This window comes from Piliocolobus tephrosceles, chromosome 13, assembly GCF_002776525.5.
Source record: "Piliocolobus tephrosceles isolate RC106 chromosome 13, ASM277652v3, whole genome shotgun sequence".
NCBI lineage: Eukaryota > Metazoa > Chordata > Mammalia > Primates > Cercopithecidae > Piliocolobus > Piliocolobus tephrosceles.
The window spans coordinates 30,535,926-30,562,946 of NC_045446.1; the positions used below are offsets into that span (position 1 = coordinate 30,535,926).

At 42.0% G+C, this 27,021-nt stretch overlaps 1 long non-coding RNA gene across 1 annotated transcript; it reads left to right on the forward strand.

Annotated features, from left to right (window-relative positions):
* Positions 1-7,565: 7,565 nt before the first annotated feature.
* Positions 7,566-23,092, forward strand: LOC111521908. The gene is made up of 3 exons (XR_002725113.1): positions 7,566-7,658; positions 14,012-14,129; positions 22,768-23,092. It is a non-coding gene; the product is annotated as an uncharacterized LOC111521908 (long non-coding RNA).
* The last annotated feature ends 3,929 nt before the right edge of the window (positions 23,093-27,021 follow it).

Sequence of the window (27,021 nt, forward strand, 5' to 3'; positions counted from 1 at the left end):
TGCAGTGTTGTTTATTTGATTACAACAATTTGGGGTGGCGGGGAAATGCTCTGCTTTTTGTGTTGTAAAGGAGAAGTAAATAAGCAATTTACTCTTAGGTCAAATAAAAACTTCCATGGATTGCAAGGGTTTGTATGAGGCAGGCACATTTCTATATTACTGGCAATTATGTAACAGGTCATCATGTAGCTCAGAGGAATGTAGAATAATTAAATTGTTATTGTAAAATATGCATTTCACTTCAGCATTGTATGGAGTGAGTGGAAAGCAAGATCATTGCCTTTGGGAAACTTGTAACCTAGAAAGGACACAAATACATAAAGCAGATTCCCTTTGGGAGAGAAGGTAATTACCTAGTTTGAAATGTGGCAAAGATGCTGAGCTTGACACTTCGATTTTCCAAGACGGGCGTCTCAGGGTGTTTTATGACAAGTGGTTAAGAGGACCTTTACTTTGAGGATTTAAAGCAGGCACCTTGGTTTGTGTGTTTGCCTTCACCCGAGTCAGGCCGCCCCCGTGAACTGATGCAGAGCGCCACCTGCTGGCCATCACCTCGAAGCGCGCTAGCCCAAGAGGGTCCCAATAAAGGACAAACCTAGATGAAGAAGAATAAGCTTTTCAATCATTTCCTTAGAGTACTGGGAAATGCAAGAAGTCTAAATGCATTTAGTTATTAAGACACAAGAAACATGCAGCTAAGGCTACAGTTACCTATAAGATTCCTTTAAAATCTTCCTAAGGTTTGTGATCTTTTTTAAAAAAAAATTTTTTTTTAAATCCCAGGACAGAGAGACAAATGATTTTTTTTTCTTCTAGTGCGAAATAATGAAGTCATGGCTCTCTTGGTCTGTAAGATGCTAAAAGTGGTTGGGAAATCTGACTGCGTAAGGTGGCCTATTTAAAACAAATCCAGTTACGTTGCATTCCAGCTCACCTGGTGGAAAGGCGCTATTAGCGAGGGGATGTTTGTTCTGAGTCAGTAGTTCTCAAACTCTCTGGGACCAGCAGAATCAACATCCCCTGGGAACTTACTATAATAAAGAAACAGATTCATGGGCTCCACCCCAGACACCCTAAATCAGAAAATCTGGGGATGGGGTTCAGCAATTTGTGGGGTGTTTGTTTTGAGATAAGATCTCTCTCTGTCCCCCAGGCTAGAGTGCAGTGTCATGATCCTGGCTCACTGCGGCCTCAACTTCTTGGGCTCAAGCAATCCTCCCACCTCAGCCTCTGTAGTAGCTGAGACTACAGGCTCACACCACCACGCCCCGCTAATGTTTGGATTTTTGGTAGAGATTGGGTTTCCCCATGTTGCTCAGGCTGGTCTTGAACTCCTGGACTCAAGTGATCTACCTGCCTTGGCCTCCCAAAGTGTTGGGTTACAGGCACGAGCCACCGTGCCCCACCTGTATTTTAATAAGCCTTAAAGATGATTCTGACGCATGCTCAAGTTTGAGAATGGCTATTCTAAAACATCTCCCAGTTACGAATATCAAGCATTCTAAGTTATTAATGTTTGATGCAAAGGTTAATCACTGAAACTCTTCCACATGTAGATACTGTCTACGCTTGGTCCCTAAACTGAAAACTTTTGCATACATTCGTCACTCATTTGTTCTGCACATCATCTTCAAAATCGATCACAATTTAATTCGCCATTTTAAACTGTATTTACAGTAATAATAATAATAATGGTAACAGATTCTATCTGTGCAATTATCTTATAAGTAGCATTAAGTAAAAATACAAATGATCATTGCGTTGGAAATGTAAACTTTATTCTTAATCCCCATTGTAGCACAACACACATTAAGATTCAGGAAATCAGCCAATATTTTTGTCATGCTCAACAAAGCAATAATTGACCTTTTCCATTTGTCAATGGCACCGTCTTGCAGAACTGTAGATGTGCAGGCAGTCTTTGTAGCACATCACCTCAGGGGCCCAAATATCTAACCCACAACTGACTTAAGGGGAAAGACATGTAAAGAGACTCAGAGGGAGCAGCTCCCAAGGTCTACCCTGGTGGTCCTTGCAGGAATGTATTACCGTGTGTGCTCTAGACCCAGGGTCAGGAGAACTGACGATCTGCTCTCTTCCCTGGTCCATACCTTCATTAAAGCAGTTGGCTGGAACATTTTGCTTCCTCTTATCTCTTGAATATCTTTTCCCGCAAACCAGCTTCCTTTTATTGCTGCTTCTAAGACAACTACGACTTTTCGGGAAAACTTGGAGTCCTACAAAGTTAAAATAGAACAAGCATCTAGGAGCTTTATCATCTGAAGACTTGGATTTGAATTCCAGTGACATGACTTTAATTGCTTAATAACCATTTACACAGCACTTACCATTTGCCAGGCCCTCTTCTAGTTTTACATATATTAACTGCTTGAGGCCACATAACCTGCCTCGGTGGCAGTTTCTACTGCTTATCACCTGCATTGTGCTGCCAAGGAAAATGAAGCACAGATGGTTAAGAAACTTCCTAAGGTCCTGCGGCTGAGAAGTGACAGAAGTCGCTTTAACCAAGGCGCTTCACCCTGCACCCTGCTGCTCTCCCAAAGTCTCACCTCACTGAACAGCAGGTTTCCCATCTGCAAAAGAGGGAGAATGAACACCTTCCATCCCAGATTATTTGGGGATATTTGAGTTTAGTCTAGGCAGAAATGTAAACAAAGCACAACGATACAGGATTAGCACCACAATAAAGCAATGTAAAAAGTGCTCTGGAAACGCAGATAAGGGAACAATTAAAATGGCCCAAGCGTGTCTGTCTCAGTAAAGAGGAAGTGACATTTGAAATGGCCTTGGACTTGGAAGAGCAAAGACTTGGGGACCTTGACTTGCAGCATGAGTATTTCAGTGAGCCCAGTTTGTGTACAGGCATTGGCTGGAGGCCAGCCGGTGAAGGGTTTAAATTTTGATGCTGTCACTTTCTGGTGGGGTGCCCTTAATTCCCAGTTTCTGCACGATCTGGGCCCTGTGGACATTGCTGACCTGTGACTTGACCTTGGACACTCAGCTCAAGCCCCTCCTCTTCCAGGTAGCCCCCTCAATCTCTCCAATTTACAGCTACTCATCCAATCATTCTCAAACTTCAGTACTAGAAATCTTCTAATTAATAGGAGAAACTATGAAGATGCTGGCTCTCCTGGACCAAACTGCAAATCTGCAGAATCAGGATCTCTTGGATGGGACCCAGGAATCTACACAGTCATCAGGAAACTCCTCTTCCTTTGTTGCTGCTAAACCCTGAACCCTGAGTTCCACAAAATCAGGGACAGTCTCTGGTTTACCCTTTCCAGACTGTAGCACCTGCCTGGCACATAGTGCTCAAGATATTTCCTTCCTTCCTTTCCTTCCTCCCTTCCCTTCCCTTCCCTTCCCTTCCCTTCCCTTCCCTCCCCTCCCCTCCCCTCCCCTCCCCTTCTTTTCCTTTCATTCCTTCCCTTCTTTTCCTTCTCTTCCTTCCCCCCTTCCCTTCTCACTCTCTCTTTCTCTCTTCCTTTCTTCCTCTTTTTTTTTTTTTTTTTTGAGACAGGGTCTTGCTATGTCGCCCAGGCTAGTTTCAAACTCCTGGGCTCAAGCGATCCTCCTGCCTAGCCTCCCAAAGTGTTAGGATTACAGGTCTGAGCCACCATGCCTAGCCTGATTTTTATATTTTCTTGGTTTTATTTAAAACTTTGTTCTCTTTCTTTTGTTTCTTTTTTTTTTTTTGATGGAGTCTCACTCTGTGGCCCAGCCTGGAGTACAGTGGCATGATCTTGGCTCACTGCAACCTCCACCTCCTGGGTTCAAGAGATTCTCTGCCTCAGCCTCCCGACTAACTGGGATAACAGGCATGCACCACCACACTTGGCTAATTTTTGTATTTTTTTGTAAAGATAGGGTTTCACCAGGCTGGTCTCAAACTCCTGACCTCAGGTGATCTGCCCACCTCGGCCTCCCAAAGTGCTGGGATTACAGGCATGAGCCACCACTCCCCACCTATTCTCTACTTTTTATTTTTATTTTTATTTTTTTGAGACGGAGTCTCACTCTGTCGCCCAGGCTGGAGTGCAGTGGCGCGATCTCGGCTCACTGCAAGCTCTGCCTCCCGGGTTTACGCCATTCTCCTGCCTCAGCCTCCCGAGTAGCTGGGACTACAGGCGCCCGCCATCTCGCCCGGCTAGTTTTTTGTATTTTTTTTTTTTAATAGAGACGGGGTTTCACCGTGTAGGTCAGGATGGTCTCGATCTCCTGACCTCGTGATCCACCCGTCTCGGCCTCCCAAAATGCTGGGATTACAGGCTTGAGCCACCGCGCCCAGTACTTTAAAACTTGATTTGAGAAGAAGGCCTTTTCTGAAACTAGCCTGTAAGTTCTTTATCATCACCAACAGCATTTAGGCCAGTGTCACGCATGTGGAAAGGAAGGAACAAATATTTATAGCATGAGTAGCTAAGAGGGAGGGCCAGTAAGTAAATAAATAGGGGAGAATGAGGTTTTCTATAATTTTAAGACTAAATGGTAAATCAAAATCAAAGTAGGGAGTAAAACCCAGGAATTTGCAGGGAAGGGGCAAGGAAGATAGAAGTTAAGCCTGCAGCATCTTGTTATGCCAGAAAGTAAGGAAATAGTAAAAACTAACTAAATAAATGAGATGAAAAAAATGATGTAAACATGTCATAAAGACAAAGGAGCCAGCTTAAAGGGACTCTCAATAGCCAAATCTAAGACAATTTGATTATCAAAACAATTAAGGACAGTAATGAATTAAGGATAGTAATGAGTTTTAAGCATGGCAGGGGGCAGAATTCATGAATTTATACCAGTGATAAATAAATGAGGGAGAAGGAAGGACTCGTGTTTACAGCAGAATCTTGAATGCCAACTGGTAAATGGGAAGACAGCATGAGAGCTGGAAAAATCATTCTGCAACTGTGACAGTTAAGATAGAATCAAGCAAGCATTATCAATAGATGCTAAATTTCAACAGAGAAACAAAGAGCAAGATATGGATATTTGGATGGTCTTCAAGTACCTTCCCATATATTCCTCACTAGTTATAAGAAGGAAAAATGCTAATTACACAGTGGAGAAATTGGATAGCACCTTGAGCAGGTGATCTACGTGGGGCAGATGAGCATCCCAGGCCTCCAGATGCGATATCCTGAAAAGGACACAGGATCACTCTTTTTAGTAGTTCTGCTGAGAATATATAACGTGTCTCATTATGAGACAAAGTATTAGACAAACCCAAAATGATGAACATTCTAGTTTTAAAAGTTGGTCGGGGGGAGTGTAGACTCTGTTCTTTGAAAATGTTCGTGTCATGAATAAAGAAAGCTATGGGAATGTTTCAGGTTAAAGAAGGCTAAGGAGACCTGACAACGAAATCCAACACCTGGCCCTGTACTCAATCCAGTGCTGGAGGGAAAAAAGTCTACGAAGGGCTTCATTGGGTCAAGTGATAAAGTCACAGTATGAATGAACAGATTAGTTAAAAAGTATTAGGTGTTAATGAAGATGTTACTGAAATTGGTAATTGTACTGAGTTTATGTAAGAGAATGTCCCTATTATTAGGAAATGCACACTGAAATATTTAAGAGTCAAGTGATAGAGGCAGGAAGCAGAGAAATTCTAGGCTGACAGGGGTGGGTTCTGGCAAAACCCCACTTTCCAGCCGAAAACCCTGCAACCCTCTGCCCAAAGTGAGAACTTCTATCCCTGTTTGCCCACTCTCTCCCCATTGGTTCTTTCTGATTAATGTCTTTTTACCAATTCAATGTTGCCTTTTCCAAAACTACCTGTGGCCCACCCCACCCCCCGCCATCCTGTGCCTGTATAGACCCCATACTCAGTCAGTAGAGGAGAGAAGCAGCTTGACTGGGGAGAGGCTACTTGACTTCAGAGGGAAAGCTGGACTTCCGAGGAGAGACGGCTTACCTTCAGAGAAGAGCCAGCTGGAGAAGGCCAGATTTCAGGGAAGATTATCTGCCCATTCCAGCCCCTCTCCAGCTCCCCTCTCCACTGAGCGCCATCTCCATCAATAAATACAATTCTCCACCTCCACGCAAGTGTCCGTGCGACCTCATTCTTCTCAGATGCTGAACGAGAGCTCTGGACCCACTGAGTGAGGGTACCCAAAAAAGGCTGTCACACTGGCCCTTTGCCCTCACTGGTGGAGGCAGCTTCCCCATGCGATGAGGCAAGAGGCCCGCTGAGCTGATAACACACCATAGTCCACAGATGCTGGAGCTAAGAGAGCATTGTAACATGCCCTCCGGGGCTTTGGGGGTCACAGGCACCCCCACCTGGGCACCGCTGCAGGGCCTGCAGGGAGCCTGCTCCTGCCGGTGCCCAAAGCAGCCGGCCACATCCTACACTCGTTCACCCACCCGCTCCCCCGCAGAAGAGCTTGAGCATGGAGAGCCGAGTGAACAGGGCATGCCTATCGCAAGTCTGATGAAGGAGTGGAGAAAAACTCCTGCATCAAAGAGCTATTATATATGTAACTTAAATAGTTGAGAAAAAAGGTGTGTGTGTGTGTGTGTGTGTGTGTGTGTGTGTGTGTGTTTCAAGACAGGGAGAGAGAGATAGGAGAGAGAGAGGAGAAATGATAAAACAAATGAGATTAACATATTAACAACAGGTGAGTCTAGGTAAAGGCTGTACTGGTACACTGCTTTTATTCTTGCAACTTTTCTGTCAGTTTGAGATTATTTCCAAATAAAAAGGTATTTTTTTTAAAAAAAAAACCTCACAAATCTTGGCTTTTTCTTGTTTTGGGCTTTTTGGTTTGATTAGGAGAAGAACAAGGCAGATAAAGAGAGGAGAAAATATAGTCCAGAATTCAGTAATGTACTACTGTTCATTTGTCACAACTTTAATGCACTTTTGGCCTTACAAATAAAGAAAGTAGCTCAAGCAAGTAATTCCCCTCTCCACACCCACTCCCCCATGATGGTGAAGAGTGTGTTTAGAAGGTTCACTTAGTGCTTATTTCTGAAGCACATTTTTCTCAACCTTATAAAATGAGATTACCAGAAACTCTGCATTTCCTTTGTAATTAGGATCAAGATGTAATCATCTGGCCCTGAAATATGTGTATTATAGGGGCAGGAATCTAAGCTATAATGTTTTGTATGTACATCTAAGAATTGAGTTAAAAGATGTTTCAAAGCCCTGAAGCCACTTCCATTCTTTACCAGTGACCATGTATTAATTCTCCCGGAAAATCATCATTTCTCCGAGTTAATAGAATCTTTGAAGCTAAATCAAGTCAATTTGCATTGTCACATTGTGATGCTTTTGAACTGGGCTCACTGAATTATCCTGTTTGATGACCACTTTAAAGATGGCTTTGTTGTGAGCCTCAGCAAACCCACAGCAGCATCTGTGTGTCAGCCTCCCTACCCCACCCCATTCATTCTAATGACTTGATGAGCAGCTCAAGGCAAATGCCCTCCTGTAATTACATCCCAGGCAAAATAGATATATAGTAGGTAAAATAGCCTATGTGATGTGACAGAAAGAACACTGAAATCAGGAAACCTGATTTTGCCACTAATTACTGGTGTGTCTTTAGGTAGGTCTGTTTCCTCGTTTGCAAACTGCGGAGCTTACCGTAGATGATCTCTAGGAATTTGGTCCTCAGACTTTGCTTTACAGACAGGTAAGTAGGGAGTTTGGGAGGAAGGATTTGTGACAGCCATTCCCCAAGGTGACCCCAGTGATTCTTGCTTCCTGGCTTCACCTCCTGTGTTGTCTCCATCCACATAGAATAGGGCTAACTTGTCTAACCAATAGGATATTGCAGAAATGATGGAATGTGACTTCTGAGGTTAGATCCTAAAATACTTTGTTGCTTCCACCTTGCTGTCTCTTGGATCACTTGTTCTGGAGAAAAAAACAAAACAAAACAAAACCAAAAAAAACCAGCTGTCATGCCTTGAAGTTGTTCAGAGAGCTCTACTGGGAGCTCCATGTGGTGAAGAGGAACTGAGTCCTCCTGCCACCAGCCAGCTCTCATTTGCCCATCTTGTAAATGAGCCACCTTGAAAGCAGAGCCTCTGGCCCAGTCAAAGCCTCAGACAACTGCAGTCCCAGCTTATATCTTGAATATAACCTCTTGAAAAACCCCCAAGCCAGAATCAGTCAACAAAGCTGTTCCTCAATTTCTGACCTACAGAAGTGATACAAGATAAATAATTATTGTTTTAAGCCACTGAGTTTGGGGGCAATTTGTTATGCAACAAGCTATAATTAAAAGATATGTAAGATATTTAGGAGCTTTTTTTTTTTTTTCAGGAGATATGGTATGTTGGAATACATTTAGAAATTTTTATAGCAATTCAAAGGACTAATTTTACATCTGTTGAACCTAGATTTGAAAATTGGGGCTTTTATTTTGTATGCGTTTTAAATTCTTATTTTTACAGTCATCCACTTTTTATTATATTGTACAAAAGTATCAATCCTTGGTAGACTGAAAGTTAAAAACTCCAGAGTTTGAAAAGCACTGATCAGAATAATACAGTCTTAGTTGAAAGCTGAAAAAGTTTTTGAACTTATCCAGCCCAACCTCTCACTCAGTGAATGGAACTTGTCTCTTACAGTTTTCTAGCAGTAAAATTCTGATTCTTGGCAGCATTATCATCATCAGTGTTATTAAACATGACTTTATTGAATTTTTGCCAGGCAGATGCACTATCCTAAGTATTTTATTGTCTTTACAACAACCCTACGCAGCAAATATTTCTATCTGAATTTTACAGAAGAGGAAAACTGAGGCTTGGGATAAAGCCAAGACTTTAATTAATCTAGCTCATCTCATCCTAGACTATATTGCCTCTAGCTTCATTAATTTGTTTATCTCTCAAAACTTAATTTTATATAACCAAATAACATATATTTTTTCGGACTGCTGGTAGTTACTTTCCCACTTATTTTAAGGAAAAAGAGACAGAAGTCAAATCCTAGGTCAGGTGTGGTGGCCCATGCCTGTAATTCCAGCACTTTGGGAGGCTGAGGTGGGAGGATCACATGAGCCCAAGAGTTCAAAATGAACCTGTGGAACATAGCGAGATACCTGTCTCTACAAAAAATAAAATAAGGGCTGAGTGCTGTGGCTCATGCCTGTAATCCCAGCACTTTGGGAGGCCAAGAGAGGTAGATCACGAGGTCAGGAGTCCAAGACCAGCCTGGCAAAATGCTGAAACCCTGTCTCTACTAAAACTACAAAAATCAGCCAGACGTAGTGGCACACACCTATAATCCCAGCTACTCAGGAGGCTGAGGCAGGAGACTCGCTTGACCCCCAGTGGCAGAGGTTGCAGTGAGCTGAGATTGTGCCACTGAACTCCTGCCTGGGCGACAGAGCAATACTCCGTCTCAATAATAATAATAATGATAATAATAATAATAATAATAATAATAATAATAATAATAATAAAATAGTTAGCCGGACCTGGTGGCACATACCTGTGGTCCCAGCTACTTGAGGGACTGGGGGGAGGGGAGGCTGAGGTGGGAAGATCACTTAAGCCTGAGAGGTCAAGGCTGCAGTGAGCCAAGATTGTGTCACTGCATTGCAGCCTGGATGACATAGCAAGACCCTGTGTAAAAAAAAAAAATTAATATAGCCAATGTAAACAAAATGTTAAAAGCATTTGCCAACAATAAATGTTTCATTGCATTTAGTGTTACCTAACAAAATGAGAGGGAGTGTAAATGTGTAAGAGTCATCTTCGGAGACAAACGGACGTGGTTCTAGTTGGTCTTCTCATTTGTAAATGAAGATAATATACTTACATTAGCATATCATTGTAAAAATTATGGGTGATCTACATGAAGCAGTGAGAACAGTTGTTGGCATTCATGCTTGCATGCATTCAGTAAATATGTATTGAGCATTTTCTAGGGGCCAGGCACTGTTCTTAGCAATGGAAATATAGTGATGAGCAAGACAGCAAGGTCCCTGTTACTCCAGCACTTACATTCTAGTGGGAGGAAACACAATAAATAAGTACACAAATAAATGAACAGGTTTATTTCAGAGAGTGATCAATGAATTAGGATAAAATAGAGCAATGTGATAGAATGCCAAGAGATGCAGAGAGATGTCATTTTAGAGGAGGGAGGGAGGGAGTGGTCAGGAAGAGCCTTTGTGAGGCACTGACTTTGAGCTAGGACCGAATGTCAGGAAAGATTCAGTCATACACACATTCAGAAACGGAGGAAACAGGCAAGTGAAAGTCTGAAGCCAAGAACCCACTTGTCGCGCTCAAAGAACATCAAAAAGTCCAAAGTAGCTGGAGGAAAGGTGATACATGTGGCCAAATCATATAGGATCTTACAAGGCTGAAGATGAGCTCAGATTTTATTCTAACTGCAGTGGCAAGACTTTGGGATATTTTAAGCAGGAGAGACATACATACTCTGATTAGTGTGTTGAAAGATCACTCTCACTGTGTGTGCATGGACGACCCTAGAGAGATGACTTGGAGGCTACTGCATAATCCAGATGAGAGATGATGGTGGCTTGGGTTAAGGTGTTAAAATGGGGATACAGAAAAGTAGCCAAGCATATTTGACCATTTTTGCATTGCTATAAGGAAATACTTGAGACTGAGTAACTTATAAAGAAAAGAGGCTTCATTGGCTCACAGTTCAGCAGGCTGTACAGGAAGCATGGTGGCATCTGCTTCCGGAGAGCCCAGACAGGTCAGTATGAACCTGCGACCACGTTCCTAGACAGTTTTCATGAAAGTGAACAGATACCACTGCTGAATTTACCTGTGCTCCTTGGACACTGGCTTTTTGTCCAAGGTTTTACCCTGAATTCATGAATCTAGGAGAAAATCTGGATCTAGGGGCATGCCGTTGATGATTTTTTATCCATTCATTACCCCTTTTTGACTGTCTGTCCAAGGTACTTTGGTAGCAGAAACAGGACATATCATACATTATTTCTTAGCAATTGTAAAACTAGAAGAATAATTTTTATCTGTCTACATACCTCACAGGTTTGTTGTGAGACTAAATGAAGCGTTGGAACCATACCTGTTACATAGTAAATGCTATGTAATTGGTTGCCATTACTATTTACGTATTCACATTCTGAGAACTAAGTATTTATGACGTTAAGAAAAAGTCAAAATGTTGTTTGCCAAATTCATTTTAAAGGACTGTGACTTTTGTAGGAAAGGTGGTGTCAAAATATCTGGGAATTTTGCCAATGCTACCATCAGTAATAAATTATCAAATCAGATAACAGAATCAGGGAATTGGGGATCTGGAGAGGAAAGCCCAACACTTTTCCTTTTCTAGATGGAAAAAAAGGAGATGCAGAGATAGCAAGCCGCAACAACAAATCTGAAATCACAACTAAGAGCTCACAGTTCTTGTCTAGAGCTCTTCTCCAGAATGCTATGGCCTAGACAAAAAAAAAAAAAAAAAAAAAAAAAGACTTAAAAAAAAAAAGTGCTGGCAGGGCACGGTGGCTCACCCCTGTAATCTCAGTACTTTATAGACTGGGGCAGGCTGATCACCTGAGGTCAGGGTTCGAGGCCAGCCTGGTTCCAACATGGCAAAACCCCGTCTTTACTAAAAATACAAAAATTAGCCAGGCATGGTGGTGGGTGCCTGTAATCCCACCTACCCAGGAGCCTGAGGCAGGATAATTGCTTGAACCTGGGAGGCGGAGGTTGCAGTGAGCCAAGATTGTGCCATTGGACTCCAGCCTGGGTGACAGAGCAAGACTCTGTCTCAATAAATAGATAAATAGATAAATAGATAGATAAATAAATAAATAAATAAATAATAAAGTGCTTCAGAGAAGCTAAATGCTCTACCAACAAGAGCACTATATTTGGGCAAATGAAGTCAGAATCTGCTTATCAGTTCCTCTAATGGAAGTGACAACCAGCACAAGCAAAATCCCTTACGATTTGGAAGATAAAAGAACCCAGTGCTCATCAGATCTTCTGTTATTCCTGATGGAACGCTCCCAGCTATTACACCTTGGAAAAATATTAACGTGTTCAGCCAACAAGGACAAATTTTAAAGCAAAGAAAGCAAGTGATACTGTATGTTGCAATGCCACCCGATATTCAAATTGTACCCTCCTGAGCTGTGTCTAATGTCAGCATCATTTTTTTTAAAGAGACATATCAGTTTCCGTCAAGGTTTTTATTTCACTTTCCCCATTCTTCACTGCCTGAACTAGGGCAAAAGAAAGGAAGAATTACCAGCTACATTACTTTTTAATTGAATGCCCTTGAGTAAGGGCAGTAGCAGCGAGGCATAATAGAGATTTCAGGGGGACGGCGAAGGGAGAACAGTTGTTCGCGCAACCTCTTCCATGGATGCTGGTTGCAGCAGCTGTCTCTGCCATCATTCTTGCAAGGTAATGCCTTGCTTCCCATTGTCATTGTATCTCAGAATCAAATGATTTGAATTCCAGACACATCAACAGCACACTGAAGGGCCCCTGCCAATTTTTGCAGCTCGCTTGGAAAAGAGCATCATGAAGCATTACTCATTTATACGACTCCCAGGCTCCTGTTGTAAATCCAGCGTACAGGACTGCCTCCAGGTGCACCCCTTCAGCTCAGCGCTCTAATCCTGTAACCCTTTAGAAGAAGCTGGTGCACCACATCCCCGTGCCAGGCCTTCCCCCTCTTGAAGCCTGTGTTTGGTGGATGGAGTCCTGGCTGCCAGAGCTGACCTGGAGACAGAAACCAGCTAATTTTTCTGTCAGGTCTAGGGGTGAAAAGCCCCAGGCACAATACAGTGAGTTGTCCTCACAGCTACCCCTCCAACATTTTCATACAGGCGAAGTCTGGTTAAAATCCACATCTGTCCTACAATAGTGAAATTGCTGATAATAGCACATCTCTTGTTGGAAGATGAGGGATCTAGTTAGCAAAAGTGTTTATGAAGAATTTTTCTGTCACTTAGAAAAATACTCACAAAATAAATGAAAAAAGAATATGTGTAGCATAATCTCAAATGTTATATATATTTTAAATACACATGTAAGTATACATATATATGTATATACATTATATTTAGAGAGCTCTAGATATTTTTTGAGACAGGGTCTCGCTGTGTTGCCCAGGCTGAAGTACAGTGACACAATCACGGCTTACTGCAGCCTAGGTTGCTCCCCAGGCTCAAGTGATCCTCCCACTTCAGCCTCCCAAGTAGCTGGCACTACAGGCACGCACCACCACACCTAGCTAATTTTTTTTGTAGAGATAGGGTTTCACCATGTTGTCCAGGCTGATCTTGAACTCTTGGGCTCAAGCAATCTGTCTGCACTGGCCTCCCAAAGTGCTGGAATTGTAGGCGTGAGCCGCCACACACCCAGCCACAAACATATTTAACTGGAAGAAAAAACAACAAAAATGGACAGTGATTCTTTTATTTTTCTTCTTTACTTTTTTCTATATTTTTCTAAAACAAGCAGGTACTACTTTTATAGTCAGGAAAATAAATGCTGTTCATAAAGATAATGTCCATCAAGAGTGTTTTAAACAAAGAACTGTTTTCAAAAGATTCTCTAGACAGTCAGTTTTTATCCCCAGTCTGGTAAGTGAGGGGCCCCCATCCACTCACTGTCCCCTGGTTAGAAGAGTTTTCCCAAGGGTTTCTTTTAACATGAGTCTGGGGTTAGGAGAATTTTGTCCAGCAGGAACAAGAGGGACCTTATTAGTCCAGTCAGATTCTCTTACTAATTGAGCTACACAGAGACCAGTAGTAGAGGCAGAAAAAGAAAGGAAAGGGAAAGGAGGAGGGAGAAGATGGGTTATTTGAATGGCTGGAGTGCAGACTACTGGGGAGGGGATAAGGAAGCTTTATATTCATATAATAGCTGGAGCTGCCTTAGACCCTGGACAAGCTTCCAATTCCAGGATTCTATGCCATGCAGGTCCATAGTTACTATTTTTCCCATGAAGACTTGGTAATTGGTGTTCCTGGCAGATCCACGGCCAAGAATCCTGTTTTCCTTGGTCCCACAGGTAACCTTTTAACAATCTATCTGGTGGCCCATTAAAATCGCCTTCTGGGTCAGACTATATTTGGATTATTTGAACCACCTGAGCAATTTCAGGATATCAAGAGCTTGAGACCAGGCAGGTAAGTTCCATGGGTAATTTCATTCTTTATTTAGTACACTCTCCAAACCAGGGCTGTCATCAGCCCATATGGCATTTTGTACAAATTTGAAAAAGCTATTCTTTCCTCAAGTTAAAAAGTTAAATTATTTATTTCTCAATAATAACAATGACTAATGACAGTAATCCCATGTAAATTATGTAAGCAAATAATTCGTTATAAAATATTGAAAAGTTCAAATGATTAATTATCATATTAAGAACTCAAAGTCACTTGGATCTAATAATTTGTTGTAAAAAAGACATCTTTGTGGAAGTAAAATTCTTTTTGGCAGTTTTAATGCTTACTTGTTTTATAGCTCATATTTTATGGAAATGATCATAAGATTGGTAGACTTTTCTTACTGAGTGTAGGCCTTACGTTGGTTGGTTTGTTTTGTTTCTGATACAGGGTCTTGCTCTGTCCCCAGGCTGCAATGCAGTGGCACGATCACGGCTCATTGCAGGCTTGATCTCCTGGGCTCAAGATATCCTCCCATCTCAGCCTCCCAGGTAGCTGGGACTACAGGTGTGCACCACCAGAACCAGTTTTTTTTTTTTTTTTAGACGGGTTTTTGTAGAGACACGTTTGCTCAGGCTGGTCTTAAACTCTTGAGCTCAACAATTTGCCCGCCTCAGTCTCCCAAAGTGCTGGGATTACAGGCGTGGGCTCACGGCACCTGGCCTACATTGGTTTTAACATATTTCAATTGTTTGTTTATTTGTTTATAGAGACAAGGTCTCTCTATGTTGCCTGACTGGATATGAACTTCTGGTCTCAAGTGATCCTCCCCTCTCTGCCTCCCCAGTAACTGGGACTGCCGGCACACAACACTGTACCCAGCTTAATGTATTTCATTTTGATAAGCCACATTCTCCATTGATATTGCTATTGGCAAAATTAGTTGTATCTTGAAAGGCACAGAGTTATTTGGAAATGGATCTAGTAAGTTATTTTAACAAAAACTTTGCAATACTTTAGTGAAAGAACATTAGATTTTAAAAGACAACTTCAGGTTTTTAGGGCTTCATACATTCATGAATGATCTATAAAAGTCTTTAATATGCTTGTCAGTCAATTTCTTTTTTTTGTTTTGTTTTGTTTTTGTTTTTGAGACGGAGTCTCGCTCTGTCGCCCAGGCTGGAGTGCAGTGGTGCGGATCTTGGTTCACTACAAGCTCCGCCTCCCGGGTTCATGCCATTCTCCTGCCTCAGTCTCCGAGTAGCTGGGACTACAGGCGCCTGTCACCAAGCCCGGCTAATTTTTTGTATTTTTAGTAGAGATGGGGTTTCAACATGTTAGCGAGATGGTATTGATCTCCTGACCTCGTGATCCGCCCGCCTCGGCCTCTCAAAGTGCTGGGATTACAGGCGTGAGCCACCGCGCCCAGCCAACAATCAATTTCAATTATACATTTTTAACGCAGCCTTGGTGCTTCATATTTACAGCAATTCTTCAAATCACATGAGATATCTGGAACCTTGCTACTCCACATATCCAGCATCAGAACATCTTCAGGGGCTTGTTAGGAATGCAGAATTTCAGGTCCCAACCCAGAGGTACTGAATCCGAATTTGCATTTTAATAAGATCCCCCATGTTCTATATGCACAGGAACATTTGAGAAATACTAATCTAAGACACAGAAAAGACCATGTATTCCTTCTGCAATATAAAACTTTCCTTTAAAGAAAATATGACTGTAACCAATATAGAGAAAAATAGAAATAAATTTAGGATCACAGGTGGATTGACTGTAGAAATGACATTTGAAATTAATTTTCCTGGCCAGGTGCAGTGGCTCACACCTGTAATCCCAGCACTTTGGGAGGCTGAGGCAAGCGGATTTTCACCTGAGGTCAGGAGTTCAAGACCAGCCTGGCCAACGTGGTAAATTCCATCTCTACTAAGAATACGAAAATTAGCTGGGTTTGGTGGTGCCTCCTGTAATCCCAGCTACTCGGGAGGCTGAGGTAGAAGAATCCTTTGAGCCCAGTGAGCCGAGATTCTGCCACTGCACTCCAGCCTAGGTGACAGAGCAACACTTCATCTCAAAAAAAAAAGAAGAAAGGAAAAAAATAAATTAATCCTCCTCTTCTTGCTGGTATTTTTATATTGGAGAAATTGGGCTTAATGTTGAGAAACACTGCAATTTGTTTAGCAGCAATAATATCTTCGTGTGAATATCGTAAGTTAAGTTTTCATAAAACATTTTCTAAGCCCATGATGTTATGCTTTCAAGGGAATTATGTATATTGACTTTGGGTTCCTGTCTAATTTTGCATATAACATTAACTTTATCTTTACTCCTAATTTGTGCTGAATAATGCATTTTAAAGAAGATATTTTCAGTATACTTCTGACTTGCATTTTAGAATCTACATTTTTATTCATATCATCAACATGCATTGCATACTCTCTCTAATGAAGTTTTAGCAGCAAGATGGCATCTACTCAAGTTTCCCATCCTATATTCAACAACGATTTAAAATTTTATGTTCCATAAATGCCTTTACAATATATTCCAACATTTAGTTGAAGTAAAAAGAGTTAATTATATCATATTTACAAGAAAAAAGCAAACAACCCCATTGAAAAGTGGGCAAAGGCTATGAACAGACACTTCTCAAAAAAAGACATTGATACATCCAACAAACATATGAAGAAAAGCTCAACATCACTGATCATCAGAGAAATGCAAATCAAAACCAAAATAAGATACTATTTCACACCAGTCAGAATGGCAATTATTAAAAAGTCAGGAAACAGGTGCTGGTGAGGCTGTGGAGAAATAGGAATGCTTTTACACTGTTGATGGGAATGTAGATTCATTCGACCATGGTGGAAGACAGTATGGCGATTCCTCAAGGATCTAGAACCAGAAACTCCATTTGACCCAGCAATCCCTTTACTGGGTATATATCCAAAGGAATGTAAATCATTCTGCTATAAAGACACATGCACATGTATGTTTACTGCAACACTATTTACAGTAGCAAAGACATGAAACCAACACAAATGCCCATTAATGAGAGACTGAATAAAGAAAATGGGGTACATATACACTATGGGATACTATGCAGCCGTGAAAAGGAATGAGATCATGTCCTTTGCAGGAATATGGATGAAGCTGGAAGCCATCATTGTCAGCAAACTAACACAGGAACAGAAAACCAAACACCGCGTGTTCTCACTCATAAGTGGGAGTTGAACATTGAGAACACATGGACACAGAGAGGGGAACGATACACACCAGGGCCTGTTTGAGGGTGGAGGGTGAGGGGAGGGAACTTAGAGGACGGGTCAATAGGTGCAGCAAACCACCATGGCACATGTATACCTGTGTAACAAACCTACACGTTCTGCACGTGTATCCCTTTTTTTTTTAGAAAAAAAGAAAGAAAAAAGAATAGTTACATAATTTTAGATGACATAAAAAATTTAGTGCTGTAAAACAGATACTTGCTGCATCATTCAATATCAGATGTAAAGACACATAACAAAAAGTATAAAATGCTCTAGAATTTTTTTTAGGATCTGCTGTTGCAATCCATTATGATTTCCACGCATACTTCTGGCATTACTGTATGTAACTTTTCTTTACATTCGGTTTTGTAAGTAGTCTTCTAAAAGTTTGTACATGCTTTCTTTTGTCTTGTCATCTACTGGACAACCTCCCTCACCCAAACATCCACATATGAAATGCCTGCTTTTTGGAAATCCACAGTTCTAATATATGTCCTACCTGGCTTATACCAGAGACTGTATCTAAAATAGGAAAGATAATATTTAGCATTTATCATCTTTTTCAAAATTAGTTCATGCATTACCTCTGCTATCAGTTTAACTATTTGTTTTTATATTTTATTCCTTAAAATTGTGTAACATTATTTGGTATCAATGTGCCCTATGTTACTGAATTTTTGATAGTTTTTGCTAAGGAAGAGAATTTTTCCTTCCTTCCTTCCTTCCTTCGTTTCTTCCTTCCTTCCTTCTTGCTTTCCTTTCCTTTCTTTCTTCTTTCCTTCTTTGTCTTTCTTTGTCCTTTTTTTTTTTTTTTTTTTTTTTTTTTGAGACTGAGTTTCACTCTGTTGCCCAGGCTGGAGTGCTGGGCTCACTGCAACCTTCATCTCCTGGATTCAAGGAATTCTCCTGCCTCAGTCTTCCAAGTAGCTGGGACTACAGGCACACGCCACCATGACTGGCTAATTTTGTACTTTTAGTAGAGATGGAGTTTCCTCATGTTGGCCAGGCTGGACTCAAACTCCTGACCTCAAGTGATCCTCCCACCTTGGCCTCCCAAAGTGCTGGGATTACAGGCGGGAGCCATCATGCCCCACCGGAAGACAATTTTCATCACTGCACTGGTAGTTTCCTGGATAATCTTCTCCCCAGATGTTGCTTTGTCAAAGCTGAGTCATGTATATTATGTGCACATGATATTGCTTCTCATTATCATAGCATCTTTGTTTATCACTTAATATATTACATATATTTCAAATCTTTGAATTCTTAACACTGTTGAAGTGCATTTACCCTCTGTTTATTAGTATTATGTGATAAGTACTGCCAACCCATTCTCACATCTTTATTCTTCAGTTGATACATTTTTTTCATCCCTGAAGAATTTGCAATATAGAGAAAACACAGAAACCATTAAGGTAGAATAAGGGGCGTGGTCAGTTTATCATTAGGAAGAATTTATGAATAAGTAATTTCTGAAAACTTCCTACATGTACTGATAGCAGTTAAATATAATGAAAAGTTAAATTTCTTATGTATACATTTTGTAGACAAATTTCAATTGGAGTGTTCTGTGGACAAAAATTCAAATTACATAGCCAAGTACCTGGATAGGGAAAAGAAAATCTAGTTTAATGTTTTCTTTTTCTCTTCCACTTTTTCCTCAAGTTATGTCTGATGTAAATATTGAAATTAAGTTCACATCCTAATTTAGCAGTTTTGCCCCTGATTTTATCTTCTTCAAAAATATATTCAGTAGTCTAATTGATTGTCTTTGATTTCCTTCCATGTTTTCTGATTCTGAAATTAATTTTAGAAACTCCTTTTTAGTTTGTGAGCAAAAAATCAATGGTATTTTATCTCAGAACTTACATGTACATAACATACAGAATATAGAACTAACAAACTGCTAAATATTATCAAGCATTAATATTTTTATTAACAGGATATGCACAAGCGATTTCCATTATAGAATTAGCCAGATCACAAAGTGGTAATCTCTAATTTATGTGCATGTAATTCATTTTGTGGATCATTTGAGTGTATGTCATTTGATGGTGATCAATCTAATAGTGAAAGTTCTTGTAGATTTAAATGAGGAATTCAGGAATACCTTTTGGGTGCAATGAACACAGCAGATAATGAGAAATGCAGTATGAAATATTAATTGGCCAGAGCTCTAATAACAATAGGGAGTAAAACAAAATTTTAAACACTCACCTACCAATTAGATAAAGTGATTCCTTGTTTAGAAGTAAAAGTTATTTTCAGATGATGTTAGACGTGTTGTTGATTTTGAATATTGACCCATTTTTCCTTTGTAAATGGACACTGAACAAAATGCAGTAAACATCTTAAAACAAGACACTTTACTGCCATCTGCCGGGAAGTTGCAAGAAATATATAAATCGTCAATCTTTCCAATAAACAAAATAAAAATAAACATATAAAAATTATCGGAATAATAAAGGGTCTCTGATGTGAACGGCGCCTTGTTGAATGAGGAGCGCTTGTGCAGTGCCCAACGTAGATCACCGTGCCTAGATTTTACTATAGTTGCTTTCAATTCGCCGTCAGAGGAGAGAAATTTCAATTGGAAAAACATTCTTGAGGTCCAGTCTGGTGTTGCTCATTCATATTATTGGCAGAAAAACAGGGGAGGGGCCACAGTCTATAATTCAACTTCTGCAGAAGGCTGTCTACTCTCTCAAGTCACACTGGGAGCTGGAGATTTTCATCACTTGCCCCGTGACAGAGGGCAGAGCTGTACGGAGAATCTTCTCAAGGCTAAATCCATTGACTCTGCAGAAAGTGGGAGAAGGGGAGGAGTTATAAACCTAGGCAAACCTTTTAAGGGAAAAAAGACTTGTCTCTTAAATTAGGGAGGTTTCAGATGAACCAGGAGGATTCCTAAACAAAAGAACTTTAAGTGGAGGTAGGGGAGGGAGCTTTACGCATTTTGATTATAATTCTTCAGTGCAAACTCACAGCTTCTTACTAAAAAACAGTGACATGAGCTCTGGCATGCTTTGCTTACAAACAATGGCCAAGAATCCATTACTATTTTCTATTCCCAGAAGACAAATTCTCAGATAGAAAGGTGGTAAGATGTTACCTTTATACAACCTCAGGTACTTGAAGTCAATCTTAAATGAGTCTGTATTTCTTGTGATGCAAATAGCAAAACTTAATATTAAGCCAATAACTAATGCAGGGCTGAATGTATTCCATTACCTCAGACAGTACCTGGCCCACAAGAGGCACTATCCTAAAGTGCTAAGTGAACAATGATGACATAGAATTGGGGAAACCAGAGAAGACTTCCAGGAGGAGGTGTTAGATCTTGACAAGGGGGCAGAATTGAGTTAGATCTCGACAAAGGGGCAGAACATTAGCAGGCAGAGATAGTGACAAAAGGCCGCCCAGGTGTAGATAGCCCTATGAAAAGCAAGACTCATAAAGCGGACAAAGAACTCGAAGCATCAAGTGGACACTGGAGACAGGAGAATGACAGGACAGCATGGTGACAGTGTATAGTGAGGAAGCTGAGATGTGGCAGGGGCCACAGTTTTGACACTATGCATGGAAGCCAATTTGCAAGGGAGAATAATGATTGAATGGGAGAGGAGGGAAGGAAAACTGGAGAGGAGGAGTTGAGTTAAGCTACTCTCTCTCTCTTAACTTTTCACTAAAGTAATATATATATATGTATACATTTCAAAGCACACATAAATATATATAGCTTGATGAATAACTGATTTATTTACTTCTAACAGCATAGATTAGTTTTCAGACCCACTTTTTTGAAAAGGAGTTTTAAAAGATGGTAAAAGGAGAGAAATGGGATGGTAGCTTGAGTGGAAACATTAACGGAAAGAAATTTTTAGGGCTGGGCATGGTGGCTCATGCCTGTAATCCCAGCACTTTGGGAGGCCAAGGCAACTGCACTCCAGTCACCCAGGCTGGAATGCAATGGCACCATCTCAGCTCACTGCAACCTCTGCCTCCTAGGTTCAAGCGATTCACCTGCCTCAGCCTCCCAAGTAGATGAGATTACAGGCACCACCCACCAGCTCGCCCGGCTAATTTTTGTATTTTTTAGTAGAGACGGGGTTTCACCATGTTAGCCAGGCTGGTCTCGAACTCCTGACCTTGTGATCCACCTGCCTCGGCCTCCCAAAGTGCTGAGATTACAGGCATAAGCCACTGCACCTAGCCCACAGACAGTTAATTATGAGCATGAACATTGACTCAGACACACTCCCTAAGGTGTTATATGGTAATTCATTTACTCCTCATAATAATGAGAAAGGCAATATTTATACACCCATTTTACAGATAAAGAAATTAGCTGTGGGACTTATGGAAGTTAACTTTTTGATGTTTCAGTTTCCTTATCTATAAAATGCTAGCTTTTAGAACATTAAGAAGGTTCATAGAGCCCATTCATTAATCCAGCATATTTTACTGAGCCCCTACTACGTGCCAGGCACTATTCTAGGCACTGGAGAAGCAGCAGGAAAAAATGTTTTATTAGAAATACATTATACACACGCGCACACACACACACGCACACACACACACACAAATATATAGTTGGTGCAAAGGTAATTGCAGTTTCAGACCATGAATTTGAAATCATAATTTGGCTCAAACACATCTTCATTCGTAAAAATAGGAACCATTACAATCAACACAGTTTTGCCAATGAGAAATAAGTTTGTTTATTGCTGTACTGTAAAAATCTGTACTTCAAGATTTGAACTCTTGGAAAGCATTTTCTGCATCCTGCTGGTTGTGGAAGCATTTTCCTTGCAACAAGTTGTTGAGTTGCTTGAAGAAGTGGTAGTCAGTTGGCCAAAGGTCAGGTGAATGTGGCCGATAAGGCAAAACTTGTAGCCCAATTCCTTCAACTTTTGAAGTGTTGGTTGCGCGACCTGGGGTTGGGCGTTGTGGTGGAGAGGAATTGGCTCTTTCTGTTGACCCATGCCGGCTTCAGGCACTGCAGTTTTCGGTGCATCTCATCGATTTGCTGAGCATACTTCTCAGATGTAATGGTTTCGCCGGGATTCAGAAAGCTGTAGTGGATCAGACCAGCAGCAGCCCACCAAACAGTGACCGTGACCTTTTTTTTGGTGCGAGTTTGGCTTTGGGAAGAGCTTTGGAGCTTTTTCTGGGTCCAATCACTGAGCTGGTCGTCCCCGGTTGTTGTATAAAATCCACTTTTTGTCGCACATCACAATCCGATTGAGAAATGGTTTATTGCTGTTGCGTAGAATAAACGAAGACGACACTTCAAAACGATGATTTTTAAACTTTTGCTGAGCTCATGAGGCACCCACTTACCGAGCTTTTTCATCTTTCCAATTTGCTTTCAGTGCCGAACGACAGTAGAATGGTCGACACTGAGTTTTCCGGCAACTTCTTGTGTAGTTGTAAGAGGATCAGCTTCAATGATTGCTCTCAGTTGGTCGTTGTCACCTTCCGCCGGCTGGCCACCACACTGCTCATCTTCAAGGCTCTTATCTCCTTTGCAGAACTTCTTGCACTACCATTGCACTGTATGTTTGTTAGCAGTTCCCGGGCCAAATGCATTGCTGATGTTGCGTGTTGTCTCTGCTGCTTTACAACCCATTTTGACCTCAAATAAGAAAACCACTGGAATTTGCTTTTTGTCTAACATCATTTCCATAGTCTAAAATAAACATAAATAAGCAGTAACAAGTCATTAGCAAAAAAAACATAAAGCGAGAAATGCCCATTAAAATGATGTATAAGATAACCACATTTATTTACATTCTTAAATGTAAATAATTTAAGAATTATGTTCTTAACTTTATCTTTTCTTGCCTTATGTTTTATCCCAATATCAAACGGCAAATTCTAACAACACAAAAACCACAATTACTTTTGTATCAACCTAATATATCTATATATACACATAAATAATTTGCTATATAATTTGATTTTTTTTTTTTTTTTTTTTTTTTTTTTTTTTTGAGACAGAGTCTTGCTCTGTCACCCAGGCTGGAGTGCAGTGGTGTGATCTCCACTCACTGCAACCTCCGCCTCCTGGGTTCAAGAGATTCTCCTGCCTTAGCCTCCTGAGTAGCTGGGATTATAGGCATGCAACCACCACACCTGGCTAACTTTTGTATTTTTAGTAAAGTCGGTGTTTTGCCATGTTCACCAGGCTGGTCTCAAACTCCTGACCTCAGGTGATCCACCTGCCCCAGCCTCCTAAAGTGCTGGGATTACAGGCGTGAGCCACCGCACCCGGCCTAATTTGATTTTTTAAAAACCCATATTTATTTCTGCAAAATTCTCTCTACTGGATTACACAGTGTCAATTACAGCCTAAACTTCAGTTGAAAAGCTAGAAGCTTCAGAGATTCCCCCAGGGGCCATGGAGGATGGGCTGTGGAGGGTCCCTGATTTCCTCTGCTCTTCCAGAGAAGAGCCACCTGCTAGTCCTCTCCCACTGAGAAAGAGAGAGATTGGGCTTCCATGGAGGGTAGAAGGCAGCGGGGGCACAAGAGATAACTTCCTGAGCACCTCCGTCTCTATAACTTCCTTCCTACATTGTCCTCTCTGAGCCTCATACAGCCAGGAGTGGTGAGTCAAGCAGGTGCTATTGTGCCTGATTCACAAGAGAAGGTACTGAGTTATAACAAGGTGAAGGGTCAATTTCTAGGTGCTTCTCAAACTGTAATGAACATGGGGATCACCTGAGGATCTTGCTAAACTGCAGATTCTGATTCAGTGGTTTGGGCGTGGGACCTAAGATTCTGTATTACTAAGAAACTCTCAGGTGATGCTGGAGACCACGAGCCTCTCTGTGAAACAGCAGGTGAGTTGCTTTAGGGCCAGTTCTCTGGATAGAGGTGGGAGTTGCAATCACATTGCCCCTAGCTCCTCCTGCCACTACATTTGGCCACTCCTATTTGGAAGCTGCGAGAGGATTATCCTATTGCAGTCCTGTGTCTAGAGGGGAAGGTAACTCATGTCCCCTGCTCCTTCCCCAGGCAGAACTCAGAGTTCTTTGTGTCTTGTCTGCTCCTCACCTGAACTTTTTGGCTCTTTCTTTTTCTAAACTTGAATCATCACAATAACAAATACAACAGCAAGAAAATAGCATTGACTCCTATTGGAGTCCTGTTTACCTGGGATCACCTGATTTTAAATCGGGCTCAGGTGAGGCAACTTGGTATAATGGAAAGCTTTTAGTCTCCAGAGTTAGACACCTGGGTCCAAATCCTGGTTCTGCCTCTTACAAAATATAAATAGAAGGAAAATATACTTAATTTCTTGGCTGGGTGCAGTGGCTTATGCCTGTAAGCCCAGCACATTGGGAGGCTGAGGCTGGTGGATCATTTAAGTCCAGGAGTTCAAGACCAGTCTGTCCAACATGGCGAAACTCCGTCTCTACTAAAAATACAAAAATTAGCCGGGTGTGGTAGTGCATGCCTGTAGTCCCAGCTACTCAGGAGACTGATGCATGAGAACCCTTGAGCCCGGTGGGTGGAGGTTGCAGTGAGCTGAGATCGCACCACTGCACTCCAGCCTGGATGAGAGAGCGAGACTTTGTCTCTAAATAAATAATAAACTGGGGTCGGCTAAAGTGGCAGACTTCCATCCTGACCTTTACTCTGCCCAGTAACCCTACCAGAGGGCAGTCTATTTCAGGTTATCCTGCAGTCACCAGAAGCATTATGTTCAGTCTGCAGTTCCAAGTTATTCCAAAGGTAAGTCAGTCTGATGTTCTGGGAAGAGAAACTGAAAGGCCAGCACTTAGGGGAACTTTGGCCTCCAGGGCATCCCTGTACTCAGTGATGGGTGGCATGGTGGGGCAGTGGGGGATGACGGGAACTCAGCTGGGTCTGAGGACAGACCCTCCTTGAGGGAACTGGTATTCTATGGCTAGGACAGACTGGAATCTGAGACTGGGCACATCTGGGGCTCCAATTCACATGAAGGGAGAGCATACCAGATAAGAAGCAAGTATAAATTGCCATGTCCAGAACAAAATCAAAGCCAGACTTTCTGGGGTGGAAGGTGCAGGAGAAACTTGTAAAGGGGAGGCCAAACCTAGAGCTGACCCTCATATTCATGGATTTGTCTTTGCGTTTTCTCGTTGGTTTTCCTGCCACCACCATTTTGGCCACACAGGGGCACTGCTTACCCTTGCTATTCTCTTAACGCCTTCTAAGGAGTCTACCTCAAGACTGGAAAGTTCCAATAGGACCTTAGCAAATGCCAAGATGACATGTAAACTAAAAGTAACATGGGTTATAAGCATGGCCATGAAGATGCAGATATCACAGGGTCCAGAGAAAAGGTGAAGCTTGCTTTAAGACTCCTGTAGTCCATATGAAGATTCTGCTGCTTCAATCAAATCCAAAAGTGTAAAAGAAGCCCAGCAGACAGTGATTAAGGGACCAGACCCTGGAGCCAGACCGTGTGTGAGGGTTCATGCCCCAGCTCTGATAGTTGTGTGACTCTTGGCAAACACCTTATCTCTGGGGACCTCAATTCCTCATCACAAGGATGATACCAATGCGTTCAGGATGAGGTTGTTACAGAGATTAAGTGAGCTCATCTATGTAAAGCACTCACAAGTCTTCATCTCACAGCAGGTGCTAAGTAAGCTATTTTATTATTATTATTATTATTATTATTATTATTATTATTATTATTACTACTACTACTACTACTACTACTACTACTACTACTACTACTACTAAGGACATGCTAGGGGAGAGAAGAGATGGAACACCCCTGTAGATATGCAAGAGATGAAGTAAGAAGGGAGTACTCAGAGGAATGAAGGGACAGTGAAAAATTAAATATGGGGTGGGAGGGGGCCGGGCAGAGAAGCCCTTCAGGTAAGTGAGACAGGCAGGGAAAGACAGAATATGCCCTTCCCCCCAGCAAGAGCTCCACACTTTAGAGAACTTGGCTCTAGCTCTGCTGGGGACCCCCACCTTCCCACTGGATGGGAAATCCTGGGGGCCCAGGGATGTGCTCTCTCAGCCTGTGTCCCTCCTGCTGGCTGCTAAAGACTCTGGAATTCTCTATCCAGATGCTGCGGGGAGCTGTCCTCTTCTGGTCACATCCTCCCAAGGGCGCACAGACCGCCAGGAGAGCCCACCCTTAGGGTGTGGTATGGACAGAGCTTTAACGCGGGGGCCCAGGTGTCTATCTGGGCGTTTTGGAGGCCACCATGATGCTGCTTGGGGCTGGCAACTGGAAAGAGTGGGGCGGGGGTTGGGGGTCCCTGTGGAAGGGAGGGGTTTCTGGGTGGGAGGAGGACGGTCTTCCCCTCCCTTTGAGGTCCTGCCTGATAACCGCTCTGCGCTGACCACAGGACCATGCTCCTCCACGGGCAATGTCCCAGTCGAGTCTGGGTCCCCAGAGCTCCCCAGTTAACCCAGTTGCGACCCTGAAAGCACCGGACCTCAATTCCCCTCGGTGGAACTCGGGAACACGAAGGGAAATGAATGTGGAGAAAACCAGGATCCAGGTAGTCTGATTTCCAAAGAGCCGTTCCCTCGCTGCGGCTTGGAGTTCCGCCCAGGTGTCCGCGGGTCCAGGTGTGGGGGGTACCCCCACCCCCCGCCTTGGGAGGCGCT